Genomic DNA, 24,391 nt, shown 5'->3' with positions numbered 1-24,391 from the left:
GGAGCTGCGCCATCGTTGGCACGCAACTCCAGCAATGCGCTGCCTTTACGGCACAGATGCGTAAGGCTTCTGTGACGTTTTGGGCCAATGGGTGGTGGTGGCATGGCACACAATTACTGCCGCATCCCTGCTACTTTGCAGGGATGCGCCGGTAATTGAAAATATGACCCTTAGTGTCTAGCATTACGCAGTTCTTATCTTTACACTACACTCATACATAATTTCGCAGGCCAATGAAATGCTTCTGAACACAACATACAAAACAAAGAAGCATAGTAGGAAGCATGGCTACTGAGAAGGAGAGCAGTGCACCTGAAATGCATAGAAGATTTTGAAATATAATTTACCTCAATGTAATCGGCAGCATTATTGCTCTTGGTAAAGAACAAAGATTTGCAAATAACAGAGCCGGATAAAACAGAGTAGTAAATGAATAGCTACTACTACTCACCAAGCCCGGGGACCTCTACGCCGAGCGCGTCCAGCAAGTCCCGTTCCCGGTCCATGACATCGGTCCAGCGGCGAGTGGCCTGGTTATATGTGCGCCGGACCCCAGAGAGCTTATACATGGCCCGGCACACCTTCTCCCACCGCTTGCGGCGCTCCCGGATGCCATAGCCAGTCGCGATCTTGCCGCCTCCCAGGATCGTCTTGGGGAGGCGGCGCTGGACGTGGAAGATGAGTGCCGCCACTTCCTCCGCGCTGAAGATCTCCCGCGGGACCACTTGCTCCCCCCTCAAATGCCCGCACGGGAGCCGGGCACGGGGTGCGGGACCCTTCCCCTTCTCAGGGTGCTTCCCGGCTCCCTTTACCATGGTCTGGGCAGAAATACAGTTAAATGATAAACAAGAAATAGAATAGTGAAGAAGAAAAGAAAAGAGTTTAAAAAAGTAGTTTAAAAGTAACTAAAAGCAGCACAAAACACAAAAATATAGAGCTAGAAAAATAGAGGGATAGATAATAAGTAAAATTAGATCAAATAAACTTCAAACAAGCAAAGGATGGCAGAGATTGAGAGAGGATAGAGAAAGCATGCCCAGAACCATAGCAATGAATGAGAAACAAGATGGCCGCGCCCGTTCACGACCGCGTGGGTAAGTTCGCGCGAGATTTTCCTCGCGAGCACGCGCGAAATTGTACTAGCGAGCAGCACACTTTGCGAGATTACACATAGCGGCCGGAAACGGAATTACGTCACGCAAACAAGATGGCCGCGCCCGTGTACGACCGATAGGGTAACTTGGCAAACGTATAGCTAGAAGCGCCTCGCGAACACGCGCAAGATCACGCGAACATACACGTCGCAAAAAAAACAATTTTGTATTCGCACGTATTCGCGGCTTCCGAAATCGATCTCGCACGGATTCGCGCCCCAAAAAATGCGCGAAATTGCAGAAAAAACGATTTTAGCTAAACTGAAAGCAATGAGCAGGTGCAAAAGTTCAAACTTAACATTAGTAACATTCACGGTAGTGCTTCCTGAGGGGCCCCTCCAGAGTTTGCAACTATTCTATGACCCTGCTATGACCCAAACAGCAGGCTCATAGAATAGCTACAAGTAGACCATAAAGGTCCTGTGAAAAAAAATTTCACTGCAACAAAAAGCAAATTACAGATAAGGAAGGAAGCAGGTGCCAGCCAGACTGGAAGTTTCAAATTTACTGACACATTAATGACCCACAAATTAATTGATGGCAGTTGAAGAAGGGCAGGTGTGCTTGCTTTTTTCAACCACCATAATCTACAGTGATAAATAAACCTAATGGGTGGCAGTGAGGATGTACCAGAGGGTGGCATGGGTGTCCCAGAGGGTGGCAATGGTGAAACAGAGGGTGCTGTGAACCTGTGATGATAAACCAGACGTAGAAACAACATAGTCGCGGCCGTTGCGAGCCGAAAAGTAAGTTCGCAATTGCGAACTTGTCCCAAAATCGGCGCGAACGCGCGCCAACACAAAAAACGGGAAAATCCGCAAATCCGCTAGAGTTCGCGTATCTTCGCGGATTGCGAATCCGTAAATCCGCAATTTCGCGTACGCGAGATCCGCTAGATCCGCCCATGCTTAGGGGTGAGCTTCGGTGCAAAAGCTGCTCGGGGCTGGAGCTTCTCCAACTCCAATGCACAGCTTCGAGGGAGCCTCGGATGCTGCACGGTCAGCGCTTCATAGTTTTTCCAGGATGGCGGCCCCATGCTTCAGGTCGCCTCCACGGGTCTCAGCTCTGCAGGGACTGTGGATCAGGCAGTTAGAAGGCAGGCACGCTGGGTCTTGTTGATCTCTGTTGCTTGAGTTCCGGCGGGAACTGCAACAAAGCAAACGTCGAGGTACTGGATGGTGCCTGTTTGCACAGGGTGGTCACTCCTTGACCACAAGGGAGATTCTTCAGTCTTCTACGTCGAGTAGGATGTCGATGGGTCCAGAGTTTCGTTTCATAAGTTTCAGTCAGGATAATCTGATGTGCATCTGCACAGCTCCTACCTTTATTCCAAATCAAGGGGCTGGATTACCTGCTAGGTCCCTCCTATGGGTGGGACCCAGGAAGGGGGTGGTTACACCCCTTTCCCTTTGTCCAGCTTCGCGCCAAGACTGGGGCTGGAGGGCCCCAGAACCGGTTTGGCTGGCATTTGCTTGGGGACACCTTGTGCGCCCCAGGCAGTGTCTAGTTTCTTTCAACCCTCCCTGCTACAATCCACTATCTCCTGTCTGGGGTGGTGTGACACCTCCCTGTGACAGGAAACCCTTTGTCCAGGCGTCCTATGCCAAGTTTCGGTCAGCAGCAGGAGGCCAGACATGTGTCTGTGGCAGCAGCATCCATTTTGTGATGCTGGGGCTCTGGTTAGGATTAACCGCGTTTTGTGTAAAGTAACATGTCTTTCCCCTCTAAAAGGGTGGAATGCTACCCCCGTCGCCAGAATTGGCGAGGGGGTAGTATTCCAAAGTGTATGACACCAAACACGACATGTTTTGATAAAGCCAAACCAAAGTTAGCATTAACCGTGAGGATTATAATGCACTTAAGAGTATATGGTATGGCAGTATCACTGGAACAGCAGTAAGGAAATGGTTCCGAACACTGCAGACAGGCTCAGCTCATGCTAGAGCACCATCTCACATAAAACCAAGCACTCTGCCTCCAGGATTGTAAAGGCCTGCCATAGGAGTGACTTATAGGTGTATATGTGTCCAGATATAGGTTTAGACATAGGTATACTATATCTAAGCAAGGGGTGAGTACACCACCTTGCCCCAGCTGTGTTAACAGCCAGTTGTGTCGATTTAAGTACCAGCCAGGGGTGGCAAAAGATATGCTGCAGCCCCTGGTAGGCCTTGGATGCACCTATGCCCTGGGCACCTATAGTGCACTGTACAGGGGCTGATAAGGTGTCCAGTACCAAATTGGTGATGTACCTATAGTACATGGAGTCCATTTAAAGAGAGAGCAGATAGCCAGGGGCCCTGATTAGCAGGATCCCAGGCCAACTAAGTCGAACACCAGCTAAACACAAGGCAAAAAATCTGGGGTAACCATAGTCAGGTATCCACCTTCCTACATAGCCCCCCCCCCAAACGAAAGGAGATAAGGCTATCCTTGACCAGGTAAGCCTATATTGCCTAAGTGGCCATATAAGGAAGTACCTGCACTAGCAAGGTTACCCCCTGTCTCATGGTCTACTAAGCAATCCCTCACCCTAGGGGTACAGAGGGTCTCCACCATAGGGAATCACTACCTGTGGTGTGTTTTGGCAAAGTAAAAGGCTGGTGTTGAGATGGAGTACTGAAGTGAGGCTCCACTAAATTAGGGCTCAGCTTCCTCCAATCCTCTTCCACCATGTGTGCCTTTCTTTCTTCGACTGAGTTGCACTGTGCTCTCAGGGTCAACCTCTGGCTGCCGACAACTAGAGGCTGGGTCCCTTCTGTTGGCTTACTGAAGGGACAGGTCAGGTTTGGGGCCTTGGGGTCCCAGGTTTGGCTGTGCCCAACAGTGTCCATTTGGGGGAGGTCCCTAACTAGTTGTAAGGGGGATCCCTCAGGAATTTTTAAAGTTTTCACCTTGCTAGGGCTGCTAGCTTTGGTGCCCCTAATCTGCTGATGGGGGTGTTTTATTTGACAGGGGGCCCTTTGGGGCTCACTGACCTCCTTGACCTCTGCAGCCCTGGGCTGACTGAGGCAGGGTAGAGAGGGGCAGGTTACCTGCTCCAGACTGGGTCCCACCTTGGAAGGGTCCACTGACATCAGGGGCTCTGCCAGGCTAGGCCTGACTACCTCTGGGGCAGTTTCTTCACAAGGGGTAAGATCAGTTCCCTGAGGAGGCTGATCCTTTCCTAATGTCTGGTAGGGGGAGATTTATCTTCCTCCTCAATGCTCTCTGTTTGTGTGGAGTGATCCATAGTTTCAGGCTTCACAACACATGAATCAGTTTGAGTTTGGGCTCGGGCCATCACAGCCCCACCAACCTTTTCAGGAAGGGACTCAGTTTGGGTATGGGCTGTTACCATAACAGCTCTGCTAACCTTTTCAGGAAGGGATTTTGCTGAAGATGGGGCTGAGTCTTGCACAGCCCTACCAACCTTTTCAGGAAGGACATCTTGGATTGGGGCTGTGGCCATCACAGCCCCACTAACCTTTCCATGGACATTTACCATTTTAGAATGGGTTTCTTGTTCAACCTCAGCCCAGGCTCAGATTTCCAATTAATTCCCAAGTAGACAATCTACAGGCAAGTTTGCTGACACTGTCACTCTCTTTGGGCCAGTGACACCTCCCCAGCTGAGATTTACTACTGCCACGGGATGGATTTTCTGCACTCCATCAATGTTAGTCACCTGATATGTGGCACCAGGTAAAAGTTGCCTTGAGGGGACTAGGTTCTCAGTAACCCTGGGCAGAAAACTACGCTCCGTTCGCGGAGTTTGCAAATTTTCGGCAACTTCGCTGCGAGCGCGAAGCTGTCGACTACTTCGCAATCGACAGTGTAGCGTAGTAGTTTTTCTTCCTCACACGCTCAATAGCATTCTCGCGTTCGCGGTAATGGCTTACCGTGGTTCTGCGTTCGCTTTCTCGCTTTTCTCTCCCGGTCGCGTTCGCTACGATGTTTGGAATCTGGCCGCACAATCCCATGCGACTTTGAGAACGCGATTACGTCATTCGGACGCGCGAACATGTCATTGGGACGTGCCATCCTCCTTGCAGTGCCATGTTGGTAAGATCGCGTTTCTGAACACGCAGAAACTGCAATCTGGCACAGAATATCTCCCGAGCATGTTAAAATCTTCTCAAAAATGTTCATTTAACCCCTCAGATTGTGATTTGGCTGTGTTTTTTTGTGCTAGGAGTCCTCTTTTTGTTTCTACTCTTTTTTTCAAGAGAAAGGAAGTGCCCCTGAGTCTCCAACTTCCTGTTCCTGTCCACCAGGCTCCTCCCAGTGCTTTGTCCATGTGGTGTTCACTTTCATTTGGAATTGGAGCTGGAAGGATCACTCTTTGTGTATGTCTGCTGCATCATAGCATTTGGATTTATTGAGGAATTTTGGATTTGAACTTTTCTTTTACAAGTAAGTTTGAGAATTGAGAATTGGTGTACTGTAAATGTTTTTTTGGTTTGGGTTTTTTTTAACTACAGTTTTCTGTGCTTCTTAATCTTTCTTAAAAATTATTATTGAGGGAGGCCTGTACTTTCATGAGGGGCCAAGTTGTATGTGTTTGAAATTTCATCCAGTAGGCCTAGAGGCACCCAATGGTCCACCCATGTTTCTGTTGTGTCTGTAAAACATCATGGATGGCATTGGATTTAATTGCATACTCTGTTGTAGTGGAATTAATTTTTTTTGTTGTAAAATTAGGTAACCCTAGTAGTTCATGTAGTTAGTGTAGGCCTGCTTGAGTTCATTTACTTTCTGTGGGTGGCTTGGGCAGGTGGTGGTGGCCATTTTATGTTTGTAGCCGCTGTGTTTTTGCCATAGGCCTCCAAGCTTGTGGTCTTCTCTGCCAGTAGGCCCAAGGGTACTACTAGAGTCCTCATCATGGGTGCATGAAAGTTGTTCAACTGATTTTGGGGGTTTAAGTTGTAAGTGTAACATCATAGGTCATGGTTCGGATGGCTTTGGATTGATTAGCAAAATGTGTTTTTGGTGTTGAATTGCAGGTTTTGGGTGTGTGTTGAATAATGTGGCTTTTTCTGCGCACTAGGTAACCCTAGAATTCAGCTCCCGTAGTTTGGGTAACTTTGCACAGTGCTACAACGCGACCGTACAGTTTTTGTCTTCTTCGCGCGCCCAATGTGCGTACTCGGGAACGCGATAACGACGTTTTGTACAGTTCGCGCTGCCGAACACGCCGAATTTGCATTCTCGCGAGCAATATCTCCCGAGTTGGCTAAAACCTTCCCTAAAATGTAGATGCTGTTCATTTTGCTAAAGAAACTCCTCAGGTTGTCATTTGCTTGTAGTTTTTGGAGCATGGACCACTTACTGTTTCTGTCCTCTTTGTACTTTGTTGTTAGAGGGTGGTCTGACCATGTGGGCGGCTTGGCGGCCATTTTGTCAAGCCAAGCATTGTCCTTTTGCCATAGGAATGTATTGTCTGTCTTCTCTTTCTTTTCATGTTTTTGGGGGTGGCCACCAGGCCATGTGGGGGCGGCCATTTTGTGTGACCTTCCATCGTGGTTTAGTTTTTTTGCCGCAGGCCTACAAACTTGTGTGATTTTCTCTGCCAGTAGGCCTAGAGTCCCAGAGATAGTCAGCGGGATGCTTGATGTAGCGTTGTCCATTTTGTCTGTTGAATTTAACATCATTTGATTTAGGGCATGGGTGGCAATGCATTGAATTTTCAAATGTGGTGTTTGGGGTGTAGTTAACTGTTTGGGTGAAAACTCTAAATGCCTTTGTTTTTTGTGTTGTTGTGTTACTTTCAAACCTTGTAGCCATGGGGATTTTCTTTTTTGCATTAACCTGTGACGCAGGCATCCTCCTTTTACTGGCCATATAGGGAGGGATATTATAGGCCTGCTTGAGTTTATTGTTTTCTGGCCTTTACCCATGTACCTGTGATGAGAGTGCCCATGTGGAGCTGTGGTGTTAGTAGTAGTGTGCTGTTTTGTTTTTGACAAATTGGCCTGTGTCTTGCCATTGTTCCTGTTGGCTTACTACTGTTCACATCCCCGTTGCTATCTGCTGCAGGTTACTGATGCTGCATCCATCCGAAATGATGCACAAATTAAGGATAAACAAGTTGCATTTCCACTACATTTGCATTTTAGTTCTTTGCTATTCTTACTCTTACTGGTTGTACTAATACTTCTAGTAGTAATTAAAATGAAAGCTAAAAAAAATCAACATTTGACTGATGTTGTTCTGCCTTCTTTGCTTGCAGGTGCACAAAAGACTGAAGAGGAGGTGTCTGTCATCATTCATCGCCTGTTCTGCTGCCAGACGGACGTCCTTCTGTACTACGTCACGTGTGGTGTGACTAACCTGACCAGACATCATTCTCAGCAACTTGTGCAACTGAGTGCTGCTGCTGACATCTGAAGAAGATGGGCCCAAAGAAAGCAGGTACCAGGTCCTCCAAGACCAAGAATGTTGCTGAGAAGAAGGAAGAACAGAAGAAGGAAGTGACACTTAAGTCTGGTGTTGACCTGAAAACCTTTTTTGGGCCAAAAAAGTACGCCTGCAGCAGCAGTGACCGGGGTCCAAGCTGGGGCCAGCACCTCTGCATCAGTGGGCCCAAGCCACCAACCCAGGCCCAAGCAGATGAGTGGGGAAGAGGTAGCCGGCCTAATGGTGGAAAGCAGTGATACTGAGCCTGAGCTGAACTTATCGCTATCTCAAAGTAGTACACATTCCACGCAAGAGGGAACACAGCAGAAAATTGGTGAACTACAACCAGCACCCGCAATAGTAGATGCTCAACCTGAGCCACCGCCCGCAATAGTAGTTGTTCAACAACCACCGCCCGCAACAGTAGATGCTCAACGAAAAGAACAACCACAACCACCGCCAGCAATAGTAGGTGTTCCACAACCACCGCCCGCAATAGTAGATGTTCAACGAAAACAACAACCACAACCACCGCCTGCAATAGTTGTTGTTCAAGAACCACCACCGGCAATAGTAGTTGTTGTTCCTCCCGAAGTCGGGGCAGTTCAGGAAATTGAGCCTGATTCAGAGCAAGAAGAGGCAGCACCTCATGCAGGAGATCTATTGTTTTCCCAATCCCCACCAAGGAAAAGGAGGGTTAGTCCATCGATTTCTTCGCCAAGCATCCCTTCTGATGATCTTGATCTCAATTGGGAGCCACAACAATCTGAGCATGAGAGGGAGAGACATCCCAAGAAGACCAGGCTAGGGAAAAGGAAGGTTCCAGGAAGCCTACCACTTATGTAGTGCGATGTTGAGCAGCCGGATAATGATGGTGATGATGAGTCAGACCCAGTCATCACAAGCATTACTCCTGGCCCTGAGGACATGGAGACCAACATTTTAACCCTAGCAAGAATGGCTGTGACTAGGGATGTAGCACGCATACCACCAACACAGGCCACACCAAAACTACCTCCAGCTTCCATTTTTACATTTGCACAGGTCCGGCAGCGTCCTACATCCAGCACAAGTTCCACCTCAGCAGAAGTAGGTAGTGGTACTACTGCGTAGCCACATAGTAAAATTCACCACACAACCTCCAGTTCATCCGGCATTGGAAGTGGCACCTCTAGCAGGAGACAAAAGTTAAGCTCCCCAGTGTGGGACTTCCTTACAGTTAGCGAAAAGGAGGAGAACATTGCTATAAGCTCCATTTGTCATTCCTCTGTTAGTCGTGGTTAGCTTGGTACAAACTATGGTACCGGAGGCCAAATGACCCATATGAAAAAACACCACCCAATCAAGTGGGGGGACCACCTACGTATCATAAAAGCAGGAACCATTAATGTTGGTGGGGGAGCAGTAGAAGGTCCACAGGTCGAACAGGAAGAAGAGGGAGACATTCTATCTGGTAGTGGTACACTAAGCACCCCTGTCCGACTCCCCAGCACTGCAGTGGTAGATCCCACATCCTCCGCATCAGCAACATCTCTGTGGCACCAGAGTAAGAGTAACCCGGAGACACCAAGGAGTACGGGTGCGAAGTCTGCGACGCGAATTACAGCATCGGGCACATCAGAAAGAAATACCAAGCAGCGTACCATTGTTAGCATGTTTAGGCAGGAGGGAAAGTACAAGCGCAACCACCCAATAGCACGTTTGTACAATGCTAAGCTTGCTAAAATGTTAGCTCTGGACCTTCTCCCTTTTTATTTTGTTGAAGGGGTGGGTTTCCTGGAATTTGTGACAACCCTCTGCTCAAAATGGAATGTTCCCAGCCGCTACTATTTTGCCAGAGTTGCTGTTCCAGCACTACACCACGACGTGCTGGAATTGCTTGGAAAAGCCTTGCAGCAGAGTGCTGTGCATAGTATCCACCTGACAACAGACATGTGGACCAGTAGCCAAGCCACTGATTACATGTGCATCACTGCACACTGGATCTCTTTTACAGGTGTTACAGACAAGATATCTACAGGCATTAACACTACTGAGATTTTTAATGATACTCGCAAACATGCTACTGTAGCCATGTTTGCTATGGAGACATCGCATACTGCTGCAAACATTTTGGATGAGTTCAACAGCAAGGTCTTTGAATGGCTGCGACCAAGAGGCCTCAATATTGGTTTTGTTGCCACTGACAATGGCAGTAATGTAGTTAAGGCCATGGAAGATGGTGGCTATTTTAGGGTCCCGTGTTTGGCACACTGCATTAACATTGTGGTTCAAGACTTTCTGAAAAATGAAAGCAAAGTCAGCAGCTTACTGACCATTTGCAGAAGAATCTGCACGCATTTCAATCATTCTTTTAAAGCCCGGAAGCAGCTGAGGGTCATTTAACGTGAGTATAAAATGCCAGTCAAAGCACTCATCCAGGAGGTACCAACACATTGGAACTCTACTTATTACATGCTTGATCGGCTGTTTGAGCAGTACATACCACTTAATGCTTATGTCATGACAAGAAGATCAGGGGATCCAACTGGTGTTATTAAAGCCATGGCAGTTGAGATGTCGCAATGGGACCTCATTAAATGCCTGACTGAGATGCTACTTCCTTTTGAGGTCTTCACACGTGCAGTCAGCAGGGAGGACTGTACTATGAGCCAAGCTATCCCATTGTTGTACATGCTGGAGCAAGAGCTGAAGGAGGTGTCTGAAACATACGAAGGTGTTGAAGGAAAACTTGAAGCATGTAATTTGGCGAAGTCCTTAGCCGGCCGCTTATCTCAGAATACAAGGATTCAAAATAAGATTGTGTCGCATCAACATTACATTACTGCCACAATTTTGGATCCATGGTACAAATTATTTGTGAACAGTAATGCAGTAATTCCTTTTTCAGAAGGGGATGTTTCCAAGTAAAAACTGTAAAAGCCAAGGAAGCCACTGATTTAGAAAACGAACGGCTCTCAATTAGAGGCCTGCCAGTGCCAGCCCAGGACAGTGCAACTACTACTGAGCATCCTACAGAGTCAAGTTCTTCTTCACAGCATGCGAGCAGTGCGTTTGCTTCCCAGCAGTCACCAACACAAACAATAACAACAACCGCACCAACAGGATCTGATTCATCAGACACAAGCAAAAAAATAGCTGATTGGTTTCTACAGAAACGGATGGGTAAGTCCGTTGCTGTCGCAAAGCAAAAAGAGGACGAGAAAACCCGAGCACCAATGAACATTGAGAGGTTGGGCCAGGCCTATCTGGAAGACACAACAGAGGTGTTCATGGAGCAAAGCCCATTGGTGTATTGGTATAGAACAAGAAGCCAATGGCCACTGCTCAGCAGGCTGGCGATAAAGTATCTAGCTTGCCCTGTTGCAAGTGTCTCTTCTGAGCGTGTTTTCAGTGCTGCTGGTGCCATTGTGACTGTGAGAAGGACCAGTCTCTCGCCCAAAAGCGTGGAGAGGTTAACCATGATCAAAATGAATCAACACTTGATACCACCAGACTACAAAGTACGTGAATCAGAGCTGGAAGAGGAGAGCGAGTCGGAAGAAATAATTAGTGGGTTACAGGACCTACTTCTGTCTGAAGAACCACCAGGGTTTGAGGACGAGCTCCTCTTCCCTGACAACTAGGCTGTGAAATTGTTATATTCTCCCTTCCTTTAATTCTCCCTTCCTTATTTGTGTGTATCTGTCCTTCTGACTCAAACTTCAAAACCAACACCATCTTCCTTTCTCTTTTAATTACCTATTGGAGTTGCACATCTGAGCATTTACTGTGCACTCCACTCATCAGAGTCCTGCTCCATCTTCCTGACTCACCCTAAATACCTTTCCATCTTGCCAATGTACATTGGATGGAGATGGACAATAGTGCAATAATGTAGCCTCTAACAGTCCCTCCATAACAAGTGAAACATACGTGACTATAGCTATCTTCTGTTTTGTTTCCAATCTGAAATGCATCACTGTCTTTGTAAGGCTACACTCTGTCTGCAGGCATACACAATTCTTCAATGTCAGAACTTGAGCAGGGCTCCAAAATTAAAGTAAACTCGTCATCACTTTCAGAAGACTCTGCTGCATCTGTGATCTGACAACCACAAAGAAGAGAAAGACAGGTATATGAAATGAATGATGCCATACATTGCATTGGCTGCTTGCTGACTCAGAGCAAATGGGCATGAAGTAGAAATATACTAGTAGTTTAATATAATAACAAAGTACTTGTGTCTCAAGTGATGGTCAATGTTTCCATGTTGTTTAATAATATGTATCCAAGTGTACTCCTAATACTGCAGGTGCAGTCTGACTCTGTACTTAATCGTAGTCACTCACAGATTGAGTTGCTTTTGGTGGTCTGTTGGAGAACACGTACACGTGCCACACCGGATGATGAATGATGATGACCACCATACCATCTTTGCAGTTTACACGCTGTCAGTCAGTTTGATCAGAGAGGATTGATGGAATATGTTCAGGAAGTGGAATACAAGGTAAACGCACAACCAATCAACAAGAACCACAGCAGACCTAGGCTACATGTGTGTGCATTGGTGGCATAGAATAGTGGTATGATTGACTGCCATTGGCGCATTGATTTAATCACTTGTTTTGAAAAATGCTAGGTTGATGTATATGCCTTTTGTCTGAAACTGTGATGTAGGTAAATGGAGTTTGGGCCACAGACTCACGGCCCGGTGTTGTGGTGTGGCCATGTAACTGTTCTGTGCTGGCTCCTATCTTGTTGTTCTTTTCGATGACTGCTGTGCAACTAGAAGAGTAGAGTTAATCAATGTATCCAAGCAGCCTCAGTCTGAAAATCTTCTCGCTCACGAGTCTTGTCTTTTTTGCACTACACCGTAATTTTTTTTAATGTTTTCATTCAGTTAACTTATTTTGTAATACCCCATTTCTTCTTTCATAAACACTTACAGGCCGGCCTTTCACCCAGCGCTATTATACGTGGAGCAACAACTCACACTTACCTTACCAATCCATCCTCTTCATCATCCTCCAGCCAGAGGCGCCCAAGAATTATATAATCAGTCACAGTGTCCATGGAAGGGAGGACAAAGATGAATGACGAGATACAACTACACATTTGGCCCTGGATAACATAATACATTAACTTTAGTATCATTTTCGTAATTTTCTTTGATTCCTTTTTCCTCTTCATTTATTTTACGCTTGTGTTTGGTAATTGATTGTTCACTTAAACTATCTCTTAATTTTCTTTGCTAGCTTTCAGCCCGCTACATCAGGTATTACGGTTTCTCAGAGGGCATACAGCCTAGGCAAAAGTCATATTCATATCATGTATAAGAAATACTTCCTTTGAATTGTGTAGTAGTAGTTAAGTAAGTACCACTTATTATTAACCATCAAGTTAATAATAAACCTTCATCATGCATCCATTTCGTTTTTCTTACTTGACTTTACATTTATTGGGTAGTAGTGGATCATCAATCATCGTCTTCATTGTTTTGCTTTTGTTGTCTCCATGCGTACTGTTTTTCTTTGTCAAACCTTTCCCCAAACCCCCGTTCCCATCCATTCATCAAACCCTAACCCTCTTCCCCCGGGCTGTGTGGTTTTATATTGAGGTGTGATGTTACTACAATAAATCTACGCCAACAATTGATCACACGCTTGCTGGGGCAGATGTGGTGAAAGCAACACTAATGAAATCAAATGTCAATGAGGTAGGGCGAGGATCCTCTTCTGCTTGCCCACCCAAGCTCACTGTATGTACTAGTGTACAAGGCAATTAATTTCCCAAAGTGACCCAATAAATACATCTAAATAATTGGTGGCATTGTTTGAATTTAATTTGACAGCAAGTTTACGAATTGGATTGTGTTTTACTGACTCCTTCAACACAACTACATTTATCTTCTTGTACTTGGCAGTCCCCGACAACATTGATTTCTTTGAGTTTAGCACTAGCAGTTGCAATATTGTTTGTATTTTTTTGGGTCAGTCTTATCTACTGTATTTTTCAACTTCTCCCACATTCTGTTTCAGGCAAATGACTGTCTCTTTGTTTTTGTTTTCCAATGTTAGTGCCAGTGTCTACTAGTCTACTACTACCATCACACAACCACGGCATATTCTCCGTTGTCTTGGGAAACCATGCAGCCCTGCTTGCAGTGCCAAACTTTTTTTGCAGAGTTTTATATAGCGCAAACTAGACCCGAACCGAATCAGGTATCAGAGCGCTTTACATATTTTCCAGTTACGTTACACGAGGACACATTTAGGCACGGGGAGATTAAGTGATTTGCACAGAATCACAGGAGGTTTTGGCATCATTACCGAGACTCGAACCCAGATCCCCAGGTCCGAGGTCGAGCGCCCTAGCCGTTAGGCCAACTCCTCTCCCACAGGTAAGAAGAGAAGTTTGCTCGGAGGTATAATGGAGGAGAGACTGGTAGTACAAATAGGACAAATATAACTCAGTGAGGGGTACCGCATCTATCTGTTGGCATGATGTTGTTACATGTGGTCAATTAATAAATTATTTCAATCAAACACTGGCCGCTGCCCTGCATGTAGAGTAAACCTTGTGACGTACAACAGTAACCCCACCACAAAACAACATCATATGTATACGTTGAAAATAAATAACATTTATTGCTGTACATAAAAAAATATCCTCCTAGTCCTCTCCTATCCCACCCCTATGCCCACCCTAACCCCAACCAATGTCCAAGTCCAAAGAATGTCCCACAAAAATAACCATGATGTGGGGGGGCGGCAGATGATGTTAAATGCCGGCAGTGAGCGGCTGCCTGACCACGGCGCCGTACTCCTGCAGGTGGGGCCTGGCTGGGGCCTGGGGCATTGGTAGAGGCAGCAGCTGCTGCCTCTTCCTCCTCCTCCTCGGCCTCAGCCACCAGCCGGCTGTACTCCTCCACAATGGCCTGCAGTTTCCTTTGCCGGGCCCTGGCTGCCAACTCCTTCCTTGATGGTTTTTGTTGGGAAGGAGTATGAGTATCTATAAAAAAAGAAACAGATTTGTAACTGAAACTCTTCCAAATTAATTCAACACATACGGGTATAGTAGCACTACCAAGCGCAGTACATACAAATGGTGGCAACTTTTAGTATCTATCTAATCTATCCTCCTGCTTCCCCTGCCTGTAACTTTTGTTGAAGTTTTTTCTGGCATTATACTGGCCCTAGTACTATGGGTGGACTTGAGTACACAGAAGAACACCAGTATTTTTGTATCTCCTTTTATATTTTCAAAGTAAGACTCCGCTTCCAGTGACTTGTCTCCACCTATGATGAATACAATACATTTAGGGGGAAAACAACCAATAAAAATAAATGTCTATCATTCTTTATTATCGCCTTAGCTGGTTTCACTTTCACCAACAACCACCCATGCGTCCACTCCTTCTTTGCCTTGGGTTTCATTGACACAAACTCCGCTCACGATTCTTGCTATCCACGATATCCATGCACCCATATTGTTTTGCCCAACCAGGCATGCATCTTCTCTTTCACCTTCCAGTTCTACCCATCCTTCAACAACCCATGCATCGGATTCATTTCAGCCACGTGCATGAAGCTTCCAAAGTATCCTTCTATGGTAGTCTTATTACATCTTTTGTCCTTCCTCCTTCCACCCTAGTTCACTTCTTTCCCTTTTTGTTGAACACATCCCTCAAGGTCATCTGATCTGACTTTTAGTCTTCTCCATAACTTTCACAGCTGAGTTGGAGTCTGAAAGATGAGGCCTTGTTTACTCAACTCACGCTGGTAATGCTGCAAAGGGTGTCTTCTTCAACCATTGTATATTGTCCAGTACAATTTAAAATTCATACTTTCTTAATAAGTCTCATAGCACAGTGAGGGATATGTTCCCCTTCCACCTAGTAATGCAAATAAGTAATGAATATAACTTACCACCGCCCACCGCTGAAGTTTCCTCCCCCACTGGTGCTACTGCAGGTGCCGCAGCCACTGTCCCCTCCTGGATGGCATTAGTAGTATCACCGCTGGCCCCGTCGGCACTGGTCGTTGGTAGTGATTGTGCACCTATAAAAGCAAGTACACCTTTTTAGATGCCTGCAAACCTCCCCCTATTTTACTAGTTGTACTTCACCAGGAAGGAAGATTGAAAAACAGTTACGTACAACATAAAGCGTTGTAAGTGTAACTAGTCAAAATTGCGTACTACTGTACAGAAGTCATTAGACAGAGTTTAGTTTTACTTTATTAGATGGTCCCTAGGGCTATCTAATCTCTACTCCTACTCTAGTCTTTGGAAAGTTAGCCTGAGCCATGTAACCATTTTACAATGATCTGGGTCTACTGTTTTGCCCATTTTGTTACCTCGCAGCTTGTTGTACAGTAAGAAAGACACCTTTGAGGCCACATGAGTGTTGCATACAACTAATGAGGTTGACTTACTTACTTACAGTATTGTTAATCCCTTTTGCTTATCCATAATGTTACACTTTTTTTGGCATGACTGCTAAAAACTGGCATAGTTGTATTCACTGCCTAACGTGCAACATTTTCTCATAGGCAGATGAGAAGATTGCCTTCTACGAACCAGAGATTAGCAGAGCTTTCGAAAGATGCATGTGTAACCAGTATACGTTCAACGGTGAGGGGTCTCCCACAATTCCCACAGTTCTCTATTGTGCACTAGTTGTACAAAAATGTATAGTATTTAATCTTCTTTATTTTGCATGGTGGAGCTGGATGTTTTTCATGGAACAACTTACAAGTTACAACAATACAAAGCTTGTTATTGAAAGAATAACGTTTTTGAACTTGCACATAGACTCTGTGGTATATTTTGAGTGTCTGGGGTGTTGTGGACTTAAACGAGTGAGTGAGCGAAAGGGTGTTCTTCTGTTCTGGGTTGTGTAATAAAATCATTGGCTATATCTAACTATCTTTGTGTGGGGGTCGGGAGTGGGACAAATGACTATGACTGAGACACTTAGGTAGATAGACTGTCGTTGTATTGTGGGTTCTTCTGACTGAGTTCTGTGACTGGGGTGTAAGTAAGGTCCAACCTCCCTATCACCAACATCCTATTTTCTTGTGCATAGTTCTGTATGTGCCTGTGCAGAGAATAACCGCAACAGTAGTAGTAGTATAATAACCTAACAAAAATTAGTAGGCAAACACCTGGTTGCGCATTTTTTGGTGTGGGAATTGACCAAGACTAGAGATTACAGAGGACAACGCAAAAGACAGGAGTGGACCCAGTGGCTACAGCTATTCTATCACAGCTTTATCTTAACTAAAGAGTGGCCAACAGGGCAAGCTTAGCTAAAGACAGTCTAATAGTAGTAGTAGCACAGAGAGTCATCGGGCAGAGGCAGTTTGAAGGAATTTAAGTCAGGGATGGCATTAGATACCCAAAATTTGGAAAACAAATTGAAGACCAAAGAAGGTTTAGCTAACATTTAATTAGGAAGGAGGCTTAATAGGTTTGAAACAATAAGGTGCGTTAAAAAGTTAGGGAAATATAATTCATAATAATATAGGCACTGGAGGACTTACTGGTGCCAGCAGCAGAATCCTCGGTAGAGGAGCGCTCCTCTGGTGGTTGTCCCGCCGACTCAGACCCCGTCTTCGTGCCCCTGGGTGGTGCTGATCATGTAAGAAATAATAAAGAAAGAGAAACATTGAGTGCTGTGAAACAAATACATCATTCAAAAATCCTCTCAAACATTTTAGGAAACAACAATTGCAATAAAATTTACTTCGAAGTCTAAATGACTACTGGCTTGCTGGATTCACAGACCGTCTACTTATAGAACACTAATCAAATGTTCCATAAACATTCTGATTGCAGAATATACTAACGAAGCCAGTACCTCCTGACCTACACCACCTATTCCAGAATCCAGCCGGGCCAATTGTTCAGTAAGTCGGCATTTCCATTTTATTTTTGCCCGCAAACATGCATAGATGAGATGGAGGAGTAGGACACATGCATAAATTTGTGCATACACAAAATTGTTGGTTGCTTGCGTCATATGAAGTGCTACTGACTGACGTGACAATGCTATTGCTGCTAAGCCTACCACTCAGTAAACAAAATGCAAACTGGTTCTATGGAGGGGTGGGATAAATAAGAACTAATTAAGCATTCAGTGACAGAGGAGGCGCCGCGTCATGCAGACCGTTGCGAAAATATGAACTAATACTATCCATCCACCACTATTTCACTAAAGGACAATGTAAGGACTAGACTCTAGCAATAGCATTAACTAACTTCAGTTCTCTAAAGTAAACTCTAACATCAATAATCACCACCCCAAGCTAGCGCACAGTTACAAACCAGTAAGAGAAGTGGCGAGCGAGCAGCACCTGTGTCATACGGTAACAGAAGATTTTGAGACGGAATTGATCTGCAATGTAACTAAGCGCACAAGTAATCGTGTTACTTATTCGTCCAAGAATTATACACAATACTTATACTACTATATATACATATATTAATATTACCAGCTACTCACCAAGCCCCACGACCTCGACACCTAGCAGGTCCAACAGGTCCTGCTCCCTGTCCAGAATGTCTGCCCACCGGTGGGCCAGCTGCTGGTGGGTGCGCCGGATATCCGTGCGGCGGAAGACTGCCCGGCGCACCTTCGCCCACCGGCGGTGACGCTCCTCTAGGAGGTAACCAGAGCCTGGCCTGCCGCCTGCTGCCAAGGTCAAGGGGAGGTGGCGCTGGATAAAAAAAAACAAGGGAGGCCACCTCTGCCTCCCCGAAAAGATTCCGGGCCTTCACCCCTAAAGGTCGCATTCTACCGCAAGGCAGCCGGCTCTTGGGCGCAGGCGCCTTGCCCTTCGAGCCGGTTCTGCTGCTCCTCTTTGCCATGGTTCTGGGGTGGAGGTGGAGGTGGAAAAGAAAAGTTAGAACAAAAGGAAAAAAAGTTAGGGGGAAGAAGTAGGAGCTTAAATAAAGAAGTAAAATAAAAAAGTAGAAAAGTTTAAAAAAAGGTGGAAAAGTAGAAATAAAATGCAAAATATAAACTTAGGGACAGAGAGAGATAGATGATAAGTAAAAAAAGTAAGAAAAACTGTGAAAATAGGTAAAGATTGCACAGATATAAGGTGGATAGAAAACTAGGCCCAGAATCATAGCATAGAGTGTGGAAAACAAGATGGCCGCGCCCATCGCGACCACGTGGGTAAGTTCGCGCGCGATTTCACGCGAACACGCACTTTGTCAGCGTGAACAAGTAGTTGTGTTCCCGAACAAGACGTGCACCGCGCGAGCACGTTATACGCGACCCGGAAGAGGAAATAGGGGACGCGAGCGGGCGGGACAATTGAAAAAACAAGATGGCCGCGCCCATAGCTCACCACATGGGTAAGGTCGCACGCTACAATTCCCCGAACACGCAGACAGCGCCCCGAACCCGCACAACGCGCTCCCGAGCAAGAAAAACGGCTTGCGAATGGGACCAGCAAGCTACTACGCACGCTCGTAAAGCTCGCGTAGTGCGAGAACGTCTTCGCATAGCTTCGCGTAGCGCGACTACGCGTACTACGCCCAGGGTTAGTTCTCAGTCACCATAGTGATACTAGCCCCTGTGTCTCTGTAGGCCTCAACTTTTTGACCATAGATGATGGGCTCCTGTCTATACTTGCTCAAAGTGTTTGGGCAATCAGTGAAGTTGGCAAACCCCATGCCATTTTCATAGACAAGAGTGTCTGTATTAGGGGACCTGGTTAGGCCAGAGTCCACCTGAGTTCCAAAAGTAAACCCACCCAAATTCTTGGGGGTGCTCCCACCACCTGGGGGATTACTGCTGACAGTAACAGGAGGTGTTGGAGCTTTACTTGGAGGAATATGTTCCTTATTGCTATTCTTTGGACAACAGCTGTCTGTTTTCCAGTGGCCAGACTTTTTACAAGCATGCCAATAAGGTTTCTTCTGGTCAGAGGAAGTGTTTTGGGACCCACCCCCATCCTTGGAGTTTTGGGGCCCTGAGGGAGATTTTTCTTTAGATTTATCCCCACCCTTCTCTTGAGCCTTGGAAGTATCCTTATTTTGGTCATTACCCTGATTCTTAGGCTTAATCCTGGTTCTGACCCATTTGTCTGCCCTCTTACCCAATTCTTGGGGAGAGGTCAGATCTGAGTCCACCAGGTGCTGGTGTAAAAGCTGGTTCTGACAATTACGTAGGATCTGCTCCCTCATAATCAAATTATACAATCCTGTATAGTCATGTACTTTGCTGCCATGTAGCCAACCTTCCAGAGCCTTGAAGACGTACCTATTTAAAAAGGCAATACTTCCGGCCTAATCAGAGATGGCAGAGGGTTTTGGGGTGACAGCATGTTATGTTCTTTCTGTTTAAGCGCTTAGAGACCGTCGGTGATAGGCGCTATACAAAAACTTTATAACATAACATAACATAACATAGTAGTACAATCTACAAAATCAGCCCAGTCCTGAGTCTGAGCTTTTTGGGTGTCTCTGAACAACAACCTGTATTGTTCAGTGGTTAAGCCAAACCCATCAATAAGAGCACTCTCCAGGACAGTGTAATTTTTAGCATCCTCAGCTCTAACAGTGAGGAGCTTATCTCTCCCTTTCTCAGAAAAGGAGAGCCACAAGATTGCTGCCCACTGATCTTGGGGGACCTGCTGTACCATGCAGGCCCTCTCCAGAGCAGTTATCCATTTGTGGATATCATCCCCATCTCTGTAGGGGGGCACAATCTTACTCAGGTTTCTATGGTCATAGGACCTGTCTTTATCCTTAGGGATAATGCTGCCACCAGTGGGTGTCTCACCACTTAACTTCTGTTCTCTTGCAAAAGCAAGTCTAGCTTGGGCCAGGGCTACTTCTTCTCTCTCTATTTTGGAGATTAACAGCTCTCATCCTGGCCTTATGCTCTTTTCTCTGGGGAGAAGGCATTCCCCTCTGAGATTCTCTTGAGGCACTAGAAATGAGAGAATCCCTGGATGGAGTTCTCTCTCTCCTATTGCCTGGGAGAATTCTGCTATTGGGTCTGGAGAAGTGGTTTCCTTCTCCATTCCCATGTAGGACCAAGTTGGCTTGGCTAAGCCTTACCACTGGTACCTGGTTTCCCCTCTGATCCTGCTCTGACTCTTCACCTTCTGATTCAGGGTCTGCCTCCTCATTTTCTACTTCTGGGGAGGTGTTCTCAGTATCTGGGGGGTTCACTCCTTCTCCTGACCCTGAGGGGACTACTCTAGCTTTCTCAAGATCATCCTCCTCCAGGATGGCTATCATGATAGGAATGGTAGGGTTGTGACCCTTTTTCAGCTTCCTTGCAGTGCACAAGGCACTCAAGTCTCTATGGCTGAATTTGTCATAGCCGGAGGTTGCCTGTGGAGGGTCACCCACCACAGGTAGAGAGCTCTGAGCTTCACCTGTGCCAGACATGACTCTAGTGAGGTGTAAGTGATGCACTTACCTACACTAAGTGTTTTCCTACTGTACCTTGCTAGTGAGTTGTAGTCAGGGTGTGCTAAGCCCTTCTACCTACAACTACTAAGTTCAGTAGAACTTAAATATGCTAAGCTTTGTTTATATGTACCTATGGTACTTAATGTGATCTTTCAACTTGATAAAAGATTGCAAAGGTAAAACAACAGCAAGCTCAAATCCGTACCGCTGCTCACCAATGTGAGAAGTTGGCCTGATGTATGATGTCTCCAATTCTGGGGGCACCTTATATCAGTCCAAACAATCCCTTATGGTGGTGGTTGTAAGTCAACCTTAAAGACAAGCTATCCTAGAGGTAGCATGGACTAAGCAGCCTAAAGGCTTAACTCAAGAGGACATGTGAAGCCAGCTGTTTTACCATATGCAATCCTGTAATATCAAATGAAAGGACACCACACAAGTTATATATTATAAAAATATATGTATTTATTCTCAGAATAATCCCCACTACTCTTTATGAGCAATGAAGCACAAGCGTTTAAACAATAGCACAATATAACATATCAAAGTTGCACAGTTATGAATAGGGACGGTGGCCACTCAAACCATATATCAATAAAGTGGTATAAAAATCACTAATAGATCAGTGGTAAGGCCTAGGGCCTTGGGAATCGCTGGGACTATACTGGACTAACAGCAGTTAGGACGGGAGTAGCCCGCGGGATTCGGGTGCAGTGCAGAAAGCACACGCATGCACCAATGCAAAGTCAATGGTGCGTAAAAGTTATCGAGTTACAGTTTTAAGAGTCTTCTGACTGGACTAGAAGGATAAAACTTTAGACTTAGACACGAGATGTGTAAACCACTACAGGAGCACCGACGTTCAAGAGTTACCTCACCCACAGGAAGCGGGTGCACAGGTGCAAAGATGTGTCGGGTTTCGTCACGCAGTTCTATGGTGCCTGGAGATGAAGATGCTGCAGGCGTCCAGAAGAGAAGTGTCCGGTGTGATCCAAAGGTGGATCGAAGATGTAGAGTACCTGAAAGCAGAGGGGACAGAGTCTGGGTCACTAGCCAGTGACCAGGAAGGAACCAGGCGATGTCGGGCGCAATCAGGTGCTTGTCGTGAAGCTTGTCTCCGCTGCCATGTGGACTCTGGGGCACTGAGGATGTCCTGAAGTGAATCACGAGCTGTCCCACAAAGTCTCTCGTTGTCGGCGGTGTCGGCTTCAAGATCGGAGTCAACAGGCCTTGGCAAGGGCAACCCTCGCAGGATTCGAAGATGGCTTCTTACTCGGACCAGCAAGGTCTGAGTGGGTGCTCCTTTTCAGGGGAGCGAGGGCCAGTCTGGAGCAACCAGACTAGCAGAGCAAATTCAAAGGTTTGTCGGTACTGAGGCCACTAGCCAACGGGCAAGCGACCAGACCAACGCGTCGAGCAGGAAAATGCAAAAGGACCCCACGCAGCACTCGTTGAGTGTGGAGGGGTGAGCTTCGGTGCAAAAGCTGCTCGGGGCTAGAGCTTCTCAAACTCCAATGCACAGCTTCGAGAGATCCTCAGATGCTGCACGGTCAGCGCTTCGTAGTTTTTCCAAGATGGCCGGCCCCACGCTTCAGGTCGCCTCCACGGGTCTCAGCTCTGCAGGGACTGTGGATCGGGCTGTTATAAGGCAGGCACGCAGGGTCTTGTCGATCTCTGTCGCTCGAGTTCCGGCGGGAACTGCAACAAAGCAAACATCGAGGTCCTGGATGGTGCCTGTTTGCACAGGGTGGTCACTCCTTGACCACAAGGGAGATTCTTCAGTCTTTTACGTCGAGTAGGATGTCGAAGGGTCCAGAGTTTTGTTTCATAAGTTTCAGTCAGGATAATCTGATGTGCATCTGCACAGCTCCTACCTTTATTCCAAATCAAGGGGCTGGATTACCTGCTAGGTCCCTCCTATGGGTGGGACCCAGGAAGGGGGTGGTTACACCCCTTTCCCTTTGCCAGCTTCTCGCAAAGACTGGGGCTGGAGGGCCCCAGAACCGGTTTGGCTGGCATTTGCTTGGGGACACCTTGTGCACCCCAGGCAGTGTCTAGTTTCTTTCAACCCTCCCAGCTTCAATCCACTATCTCCTGTCTGGGGTGGTGTGACACCTCCCTGTGACAGGAAACGCTTTGTCCAGGCGTCCTTTGCCAAGTTTCGGTCAGCAGCAGGAGGCCAGACATGTGTCTGTGGCAGCAGCATCCATTTTGTGATGCTGGGGCTCTGGTTAGGATTAACCGCGTTTTCTGTAAAGTGACATGTCTTTCCCCTCTAGAAGGGTGGAATGCTACCCCCGTCACCAGAACTGGCGAGGGGGTAGTATTCCAAAGTGTATGACACCAAACACGACATGTTTTGATAAAGCCAAACCAAAGTTAGCATTAACCGTGAGGATTATAATGCACTTAAGAGTATATGGTATGGCAGTATCACTGGAACAGCAGTAAGGAAATGGTTCCGAACACTGCAGACAGGCTCAGCTCATGCTAGAGCACCATCTCACATAAAACCAAGCACTCTGCCTCCAGGATTGTAAAGGCCTGCCATAGGAGTGACTTATAGGTGTATATGTGTCCAGATATAGGTTTAGACATAGATATACTATATCTAAGCAAGGGGTGAGTACACCACCTTGCCCCAGCTGTGTTAACAGCCAGTTGTGTCGATTTAAGTACCAGCCAGGGGTGGCAAAAGATATGCTGCAGCCCCTGGTAGGCCTTGGATGCACCTATGCCCTGGGCACCTATAGTGCACTGTACAGGGGCTGATAAGGTGTCCAGTACCAAATTGGTGATGTACCTATAGTACATGGAGTCCATTTAAAGAGAGAGCAGATAGCCAGGGGCCCTGATTAGCAGGATCCCAGGCCAACTAAGTCGAAAAGCAGCTAAACACAAGGCAAAAAATCTGGGGTAACCATAGTCAGGTATCCACCTTCCTACATAGCCCCCCCCCCAAATGAAAGGAGATAAGGCTATCCTTGACCAGGTAAGCCTATATTGCCTAAGTGGCCATATAAGGAAGTACCTGCACTAGCAAGGTTACCCCCTGTCTCATGGTCTACTAAGCAATCCCTCACCCTAGTCTTTCCCCTCTAAAAGGGTGGAATGCTACCCCCATCGCCAGAATTGGCGAGGGGGTAGTATTCCAAAGTGTATGACACCAAACACGACATGTTTTCATAAAGCCAAACCAAAGTTAGCATTAACCGCGAGGATTATAATGCACTTAAGAGTATATGGTATGGCAGTATCACTGGAACAGCAGTAAGGAAATGGTTCTGAACACTGCAGACAGGCTCAGCTCATGCTAGAGCACCATATCACATAAAACCAAGCACTCTGCCTCCAGGATTGTAAAGGCCTGCCAAAGGAGTGACTTATAGGTGTATATGTGTCCAGATATAGGTTTAGACATAGGTATACTATATCTA

The sequence above is a fragment of the Lissotriton helveticus genome, chromosome 8, assembly GCF_964261635.1.
Source record: "Lissotriton helveticus chromosome 8, aLisHel1.1, whole genome shotgun sequence".
In the NCBI taxonomy this organism is placed as follows: Eukaryota; Metazoa; Chordata; class Amphibia; order Caudata; family Salamandridae; genus Lissotriton; species Lissotriton helveticus.
Note: the sequence above shows the minus strand (reverse complement) of the source record.